Here is a 9,121-nt window from a genome sequence, read left to right on the forward strand (position 1 = left end):
CACAAAAAGAAAAAAAGAATACGTTATGAAAGAAAATCAAATCCGATGATTCTTACCTAAAAACGATAAATATTATATCTCTGAAAAAAAGAAATGGAAAAAGGAGGAGAACGGAAAAAGATTGGTCAGGAGGGGTGGGGAGGATTTGGGGAAGAGTATATCGTTTCGTGGTCTGAAGTTGTCCACCTCTACCTCTGATTTCTCGGGGAGTTTGCGGTGGTTACACGACGTCGGGTTCTCGACATTGGCTTCGAAACGTGACGCAGCGTGACTCGTTTAGTCGTCGCGCCGACACAATGCGCTCGTCAGAGCACCGGCGTAACCTGCGCCCGCGTGTATATTCATCTCGCGTTGCGCCACCTGAATCCCACCACCCCACCCCCTCCCCAATCCCCCTCTCGCCACCGACAACCGTCGTCCATCTCGTTCATCCTCGATGCTCCCACGTTCCTCGTCGTCGTCCACCGACGAGCCTCCTCCGTCTATTATATTATACGTGTACAGTGACCGAAGAAAGTATTTTATAAATCTAACTTTGAACGTTTCTTCCATAATTAAAACGTAATACTTTCTATAATACGATATTACATTAATGTTTATCCGAATTTTCTTCCGTATTTTTTTTTTCTTTTTAATCATCGAGCATAGAACGTATCAATATTTTCCGTTAATTGCAATTTTATTGCGAAATACAACGAGACTCGGGTTATTGGTTGGTATCGGATAATATTATAGAGAGACGATAAAACGTACCAACAACCGAATATATGTAATCCGTTCGATTAAATACGACTGTAATTCGTTCAAATGAATCATAAATAATTAGTTAAATAAGAAGAATAAGGCGAATAATGTTGAGGGCAGTAATTCGCATGAGATATATTTGTAATATGGATACGCGTTGGACGATAAATTTTTATCTTTCTAACGGAGGAAATATTCAAATATTCCATACACATCAAAGATATTCATTTCCTTGTCTCTGTATTTTATTGTACATAATATGAAATATTTGGCATAGTCGTATAATAATATATATATATATTATTAGGGTCGACGGTATTTTTTCTTTTTGAAAAGAATATAAATATCAATTTTATTGATAAACACACTATAATATACTTTCGATAGTCACTGTACATATGGTTCGAGTTTAAAGCTCGCACGGAATCGCGCTTATAGTTTTCTACCACGTTTTCTCTCTCTCTCTTTCTCTCTCTCGTTCTCTCTCTCTTTCTCTCTCGAAAGAGAGAGAACATTAGCGGCAGCGAGACGCGAACGCAGCCTCCGAGCTCCCACAGAACTGATTGATTACGAGAGAGAGGAGTTTTGCCTTACGGGCCGCGCTCCGTCGCAACGCCGACGCAACCGAGCGCCCATTTTGTAAGCTGATGAAAGGGAAGCCAATGCCTTTTCATTCGGACCCGATGTTGCTCTCTACGTTCCTCTCCGTACCGCACCGTACCACCTTTCCTAGCTATCTCACTGATTCTGCTTTTGATCTGCCTCCCGCGAACGAACGAAGAGAGAGAAATAGAACCTATTCGTATCGAATTCGTTGCTATTTCGTTACGTTTTAAAGGGTTTACATTACTTATAACATCTAGAAAAATCCAACTCTCTTTTCTTCTTTTCTTTGAATTTTTTTTTTTTCATCTCACATACAGTATTTCTATAATATATTGAATAATATCAGGAACATTTTCTTTTTCTTTTGTTTTCTTTCCTATTGAATTTTTACTTACGTTAATTGATTTGATAAAATCATCGACGCGTAAAATACTTACCTACTTACTATCCAGTCGATTTCGAATAAATCAATATCTACATTTAGATTTGTAATATTCATTAGCATTTACGCGAAGAACTTTCTTTTATATTGAATTTTATATTCTCCTATGAGAACCTTATTTGGATGTAAAATCTAAATAATGCATTAACAAGCAAAAATTATTGTCAATTATTCGTGTAGTAAGAACCGTGTGAAATTGTAGGCAAGTAAGCGCGAATATATTGGCTCGTTTGTATTCATCAAGCAAGAAATTCTGAAATTTTTAGCGCGATTATCATTAATAGACCCGATTTCTATAACGCTTTGTCACCCTTTCCCTCGTGGTTTCGTTATGCGATTATCATTAGCGACTGTTTCCCTTCTTCCGTGTATATTTCTTGATTACATAAGAATTATAGCTGGAGGGGTCACGTAAAAACGAACTCGACATATGGATCTCCCTGTTTGTTACGGTATGAATTGCATTATACCGAACTTATGATTACAACGAAAAGGTTGCTGACGTTCACTAGAAAATTAATCTTTCAACGAATTAGAGGATTTTCATTAAAACCAAATCATACAAGAAAGAAAAAAGAAGAGAGAAAAATAAGTACCCATATACTTGTGTATCTATTAAATTCATTTAATCTATTTTTATAAGAACATACTATAAAAAGTTTATTGAAAACTTAGTTTTTATTGAATTTAATAGCTGCAAACAAAAATCTTCTTGGTTGTTCGATCTAAAAAATATTTCCATAAAAATTTATATAATATATCTTTGAGTTAGGTTAAACGATGATCATCCCTTTTAATAATACAATTTATTCGATCCTTTCTTATTCTGTATTTCTCTCTTCCTGTCTCTCTATTGGTAACGCAGTAAGATCTAAGGAAGAAAAGAAATCGTTCTCGTAAAATGGTCGAACTAACAAAATAGAACTTTCACCGTCATCGTTCCGAATGATATAATAGAAAAGTTGGTTGATAATGGGGCGCACGAGGCGTAACTATTTGCTATATCTTTATTGAACACTTGGATTATAATCGCAAAGAGCGAGAAATGGTCCGATTCATCGATTTTCATCGATTCAAGAAGGAAACCGAGAAGAGGTCGAAGAGTCAACGAAACTTCTTCGCATTCGTACTTTTTCAAAGTTCTGTTAGAGAGGGTCTCGCTACAGGTGTACGAGTTCATAGAGACTTTTCTTCGTCTTCATCCATTGACTAAAATCTTTTGACCAGTGACGAATCCTACTTCTGTAGTAAGTACTTGAAGAAGAAGAAGAAGAAGAAGGAGAAAAAAGACGGAAGAGAGTAAAGAGGAAAAGGAACGAATGAGCTCTTTATCGTAAACTTTGCTGCTATTCGACCCTCTATTTTTCCAAATAAATTCGGTCCCCTATTTCAATGCGTTCCCCAGTAATACACTTCATTTTCTACAAAAGTCCTACGATAGTTGTCGATCGTAAAGGACAGAATTAGAAGGATAACAAGTTTCGATGAAAAGGTATATTTTGTCGAAAATTACGTAGAAATGTCTCTTTGTGATCGATGATGATTTCAATCATGTAGGTACTTATTCGTAACAGATGACGAATACTACAAAATGAATATTTTCTAAATTCTATATGTACTATAAATAATACTAAGATGACAACAATAAATTTGATATCGATCAATATTTCGTTTATTTCTCAGATTGATTTCTTAAATTCTATTTGGGAGAGAGAGAGAGAGAGAGAAGAATTTTCGGCGATTAATATTCAAGTAAATTAATTATAAAGGCATTGAAAATTCTCCCGGGGGTGCTGATATTACTCGCGAGTACTAATTACATCGCGTCAAAGTGTTTAACCCAATTAGTAGGACGACGTCACATTCGGTCCCGAAGTCGTTCACCCTCAAATTGAAAACTTTTCTCGACGCCGGAAAGTAGCGGTAGATTGGTAGAGAGAGAACGAGACACTCGATTCTCCTCTCTTCCGATGGTCGAGGAAAAATTAACTTGTCGCTCGACATGATACTTTCATAGCGCGCGCCGAAAGTAAACGGCTTAACAAGGCGTATAACTACGGTTGAACGACAAAGAAGAAGAAAAAGAAGAAGAAAAGGATGAAAAAGAAAGAGGGGACGAAAAAAAGGGAGATAAAGAGGAGAAGGGGAAGGGTGGTGGGGAGAAATAAAAAGAAAAAAAAGTAGTAGCAGTAGTAGAGGTATAGGAGAAGGTATAGGACGAGAAGGAGAAAGAAGATTATGAAAAACTCACAAAATTTTAAGTCAGTAATTGTTGTTTCTTTTTGAAATGTAGAATAAGGAAAATAGAAGAAGTAGCAGTTAGCGATGTAAAGACCTTATGGACAACCTTTTAAATTTTCCGACTGACCAACGAACCGAACTATGAATAATACTTTTAAGATCATCCTCAAAAGGAACAATGTCTTTACTTTTATTGTTATTTTTAAATTTCTTTAGAAATATCTTTCGAAAATAGTAAAGTTTCCAATTGTGATATAAGAATATGGTATCCCTCTATTTCACCTCAAGCTCTTTTCTAATCTCGTCGAAGACCTGCACGTTCACCGGACGGTCATCCGTTATGACGATTATCGTTCGGGTCAGTAAGATCTTTTGTCCCGCATTGCGATCCGATCAGCGATGTGACAAACATTAATGAGTATTGATGCCCACCGGCATACAATCGGCTGGTCATCTTCTTCGAGAAGGAAAGTAGCGGAACTCGCGTCGATCTTCTCTTTCTCCCCCTCCTCTCCCTGATTCCGTTCCTTACAATGATTTCCTTCGTCGTAATATTGATTACGAAGGATGATCGGCACACCGGTAGAAATTCCCGAGGAGGTTATAACTCTTACGATTATGCTACCGCAAAACTATTTCCGCGACATTTATCTTTTCATTTATCTATCGATAGGATAGATCTTTTGCGAAATAGTAATCGAATGTTACATAAATATATCTGAGTATCGAGAAAGAAAAATTAAAATCTGACATAAGTAAAAACAGACGAACAGAAAAAAAGCATCAAAAAGAGGAAAAATAAAGTTAGGGTAGGAGAGATCGGATAAGCCCTCCTCCTCCCTCTTCGTAAGGGTGGTTTATCGCGGCATACCGATGGTCGCGCGTTAAGCCGAGCAGTCGGATGAGCAGAAATAGGAGGGGGCGGGGGGGACACATTGCGCCGACACGCAATTCCACCCTCGCGGAATCCCTCTCTCTTTACTCGTATACGTATTGGAAAAAAGGCTAAAACGGGGTTGAGGGAGGGGTGAGGGTGGTAGCGAGTCTTGAAACAGCTTACGGCGTATGGACAAGTAATACGTTGCTAGTACCGATAGAGGGGAGATGATTTGCGCCGTTCGTTTGGTCGACCGACGTGCGGAGCCACCAATGGTGAAGTAACGCGTAAGATGACGGCGGTGAAACATCAAAGGGAACCGCCGCTCCGTCTATCAGAGACCGCCACTGCCTACGGTGCCTCGACGAAGCCAACTCCTTCTCTCCCCTACCCACCCCCGGCCCTGCTCCAGCCCTTCTCCTCTTCCTTCTTCCACTTACACACACATAAACGTCTCTCTACAGGAGTCCTCACAAATTTAACATTATTCGTGTCGAATATCAATACCAAATGTTTATTATTCGATTAAATTCTGTTTGGCGTTAACGAATTTGATGAATTTATTTTTAATAATCTCTTATCTTAAATGAACTCGCGCGCGGAAATTTATAGGTACTTATATCGGATAAGATTACTTTGTTCTGATACTTTTGAAAAGCACTGTATCGAAGCACGGTCACCCATCTACCTGCCTTTCTCCGATCTTGCTTAGTCTGTTTTCCTCTCATGACCGATCTTACCCGTTCCCGATCCTTCTTATCTTCCTTCTTCTTCTTCTTCTTCTTCTTCTACACTCCAGATCAAGAGTTCTCTGTCCTTTTGCCTAACCGTTTTTTCATCCTCAACGTTTACTTCTTTTCTTTCTTACATTACATCGCGGCTTCTTCTCTTTACTCGTTCCCTTATAATACTCTTTCTACCTCTTTATGAAATGAAATTAATATATTCAAAAGAGAGAGAGAGTCAAATTGATTTTAATACGTAATATCGATAATTTGACAATATCAACATAAAATTCACACGGAAGAAGTAAGTTTGATTATATTAAAAGTGTAATATTTATTCATTAAACTCTATTAACGAAGTTTCGTTCATTTGATTGAATAATTCGAATTTGTTTATCAATGTTGCAGCAGTTATCTCTATTTTGAAAATCCTTATTGTCTGTTGAAAAAAGAAGAAATCTAATTTATTCGTTCGTAAGTAATATGCAGGTGGTGCGAGGTGAACGAGCTTACAAACGCATACTCATATAAATACGTAGACAGGAATCGACAATTTTCCCTTTTACAATGTTACGTTTCGTGCGTCCTTGGAGAAGAAGCATCGCGTGTTTAACATGTCTGCTGCGCGCGTCGCGCCATGCTGCTCTTTCGTTTCATTGGAAGTGGGGTGGAGGGTTAGTCAGGCCGATGGAAACGCTGGAAAGCCTCGATTAACCTTGTTTGCGCAAAGCGGATCCACGCACAAACGACTCCTGTTACGAGGGATGCGTGAGTTTGTGAGAGAGAGTGAGAGAGGGAAAGAGGGAAAGAGAGAGGGAGAGAGAGCACACTCACCATCATACCGTTTCTCTATCGATGGCAAAGCTTCAAAGGAGAAAGCACGAAGAAAGAGAGAAAGAGTGAACTGCTAGTTCTGCAGAGTGATTCAACAATTTTACATTCATGTAACGATTTAACTATCTGTAGTTTTTTTTCTCTCTCCCCCTTAATGATTTCCGTAAAATGTCGTAAAACTTTGTCTATGATTAATGATGATTTTTTTAATGCTAAAGCGTTTAGGAAAGAAATTTCTTCGTATTTTAATTATCTACATTTTTATGATATATTAAGATTAATAAATTTGTAACATCGTATTAACATTCTCATTTCTTTTTTTTTTTTTTTATATCTATCAAAAATTATTTTCATTCAATTTTTATTAAATATATTTTAATTATTAGTATACATGTGTATGTGAAAAGTGGTCATCCTTTTCAATCGCTATCTTAAAAACTATTTTGAAAAATATTACAAAAATTACATTTAAACTATTTTAATCATTACAATAGTTACATATACTTAATTCTCAATATTAACGTTAATAATCATTTAATATCTTATATTGTTAAACATTATTTAGTTGATAAAAACCCTATGTCCTATTTTTCAATAAAATCTCGTTTCTTGTAAATCTTTTCACGAATACTTAATAATTTGTCGGCGATACTTTGATGTCACTAGTTAGTAAAGAAACTAGTAAAATGAAACGGCTTCGTGAACACAATCGAACCGCCAAAATCCTACGATTTCTCTCTAAGAGAAAATTTTACGTAGGGCCAAGGGATACTTTTCGATCTGACCCAAAAGGTAGATCATCTTTCGCATCTTTTACAATCAGATAGTAGATTTAGAAGGTGCAGGCTGGGAATGGTTAAGAAAGCGCTGGCACTGTGCTACGTTCTTACGGCAACTTGATATTACTTGTCACCCTTCTTCTTTAGTCAGGTAGATTTGAACTTGTAGCAGAAAAATAGAAAGGAGATTATGGGTATCCAAATATCCAAGTCTAGGTTCCTAATGAGGCTAAGCTCAGATGCCCATATTATTCCTTTTCTTCCATCATTTTTCTACCGATCTATAACCATTGGTATTACTACCTATCCCGGTTTCTTTCTTTCTCCATTTCTTTTGCCATTTCTTGTTTTCTTCTTTTTTACTCTCTCTTCTGTTAACAAATATTTTTGAAAAAAGTTCAAAAGATCCGATTCACTATACAAAATTTTACGTTTTCGAAGTATAACAAAGTCTCGAGTTTATTATATTTTACCGAAGATGTATTATTTTCAAATAATGACCGTTATTTGAAAATAATGATCGTTATTTGAAAATAACGTTTAGAAATATAATTAATTAATTATAATTATCTTCTCACAAAGATTCACCTTTAACATTGGTGATGCTTTTAAAGTTTATTGCGACCGTAAAAAACGTTTGGTTTAGTGTAGAAATGAATTTTATGAAATGTTCCTTTAAACATTAAGTTAATTTATTTGATATTATTAATTTCACAATTTTAATAAGCGTTAAGAAACAGAGGGAATTAGGTATTTAAATCAAGAGAAAAGAGATTATTCAATAAGATTTCTAGGACTTCCGACTAGTTTTATTTAAATTTAGTGTAGTAGTGTCGCACGATTTTTGAATTATTTTCCCGTAGGCAAATCTGAGAATGTTAGAAATGCTTCGTACGACATAATGCTCTGTTGACACAATGATGGATCGTTCACCTTGACCAGCCGGGTAAATGTGCTTTCACACCAACGCGTTGAAAGTATATTATCGTATGGATGCACACACATCTATACACTGTACGAGGGTCAACAGCTCCATCAAAATTAAAAAACGAGAAGGAAAGAAAAGAAAAAAAAGAAAGAGAAGAAAGCAACAACATTATCATATCTTTAAGCATATCTTTCTGCTTATTTAATTTCGCTCGTACGATACGTTCGTTAATTGCACGTTTCTCGCAACGATAAAAATCGAATAATTTTACCATCGTTTATCTTTCTTCCTTTAGAACAAGTGTATTTCTGTGTAATATATGCAAGACATATAATAATGAATTAAAATAACTGTATGGTATAAAACATTGATATAAAAAGCGTGTTCAAAAAAAAAAGAAATTAAAACGCAATATTTTCTGAATTGTAAATATATCACCATTAAAGTATATAATTCAGATTATTCATGAAATAACTGAGCATTTTAAGGAAAAGCAGATAAAAAGAATTTTATTATATATTTTTAATTAGTTCTTTTATGAAATAATCAGACAAAATATATATATGATTTAATGAGAAGCGAGTAATTAAAGTATGAAATTAAAATATGATTCATCTTTAAATTTTGCTTCACTTCCTATAACAATGTTCGTAATTATGAGTGCTTATCTTTTTCTGTATTTTAAAAACCAATCTTCTGTTAATCGTGTTGTTCTATCGGATCGAATCACTTATCTAATTTCAATGTCATACTTTAACAACTCGTCTACTTATGAATTCTCTTATATTACCTAATTAAAATATATAAATAATTCTGTGTTCTTTCCTATTTTAACCGATCAATATAGTTTTGTCATGAACTAACGGATATTTTAACGGTAACAGATATATATTTTGTTGAGGATAATGAATCGATCGATCGATCAAGGAACAACAGATAAGTTTT

The 9,121-nt window shown here is 35.5% G+C and overlaps 1 long non-coding RNA gene across 1 annotated transcript; it reads left to right on the plus strand.

Annotated features, from left to right (window-relative positions):
• The first annotated feature begins 5,862 nt into the window (after positions 1-5,862).
• Positions 5,863-6,435, plus strand: LOC122524786. Its single transcript, XR_006305624.1, has 2 exons — positions 5,863-5,939; positions 6,044-6,435. It is a non-coding gene; the product is annotated as an uncharacterized LOC122524786 (long non-coding RNA).
• Positions 6,436-9,121: the final 2,686 nt, after the last annotated feature.

This window comes from Polistes fuscatus, unplaced genomic scaffold (genome assembly GCF_010416935.1).
Source record: "Polistes fuscatus isolate 324 unplaced genomic scaffold, CU_Pfus_HIC Scaffold8, whole genome shotgun sequence".
In the NCBI taxonomy this organism is placed as follows: Eukaryota; Metazoa; Arthropoda; class Insecta; order Hymenoptera; family Vespidae; genus Polistes; species Polistes fuscatus.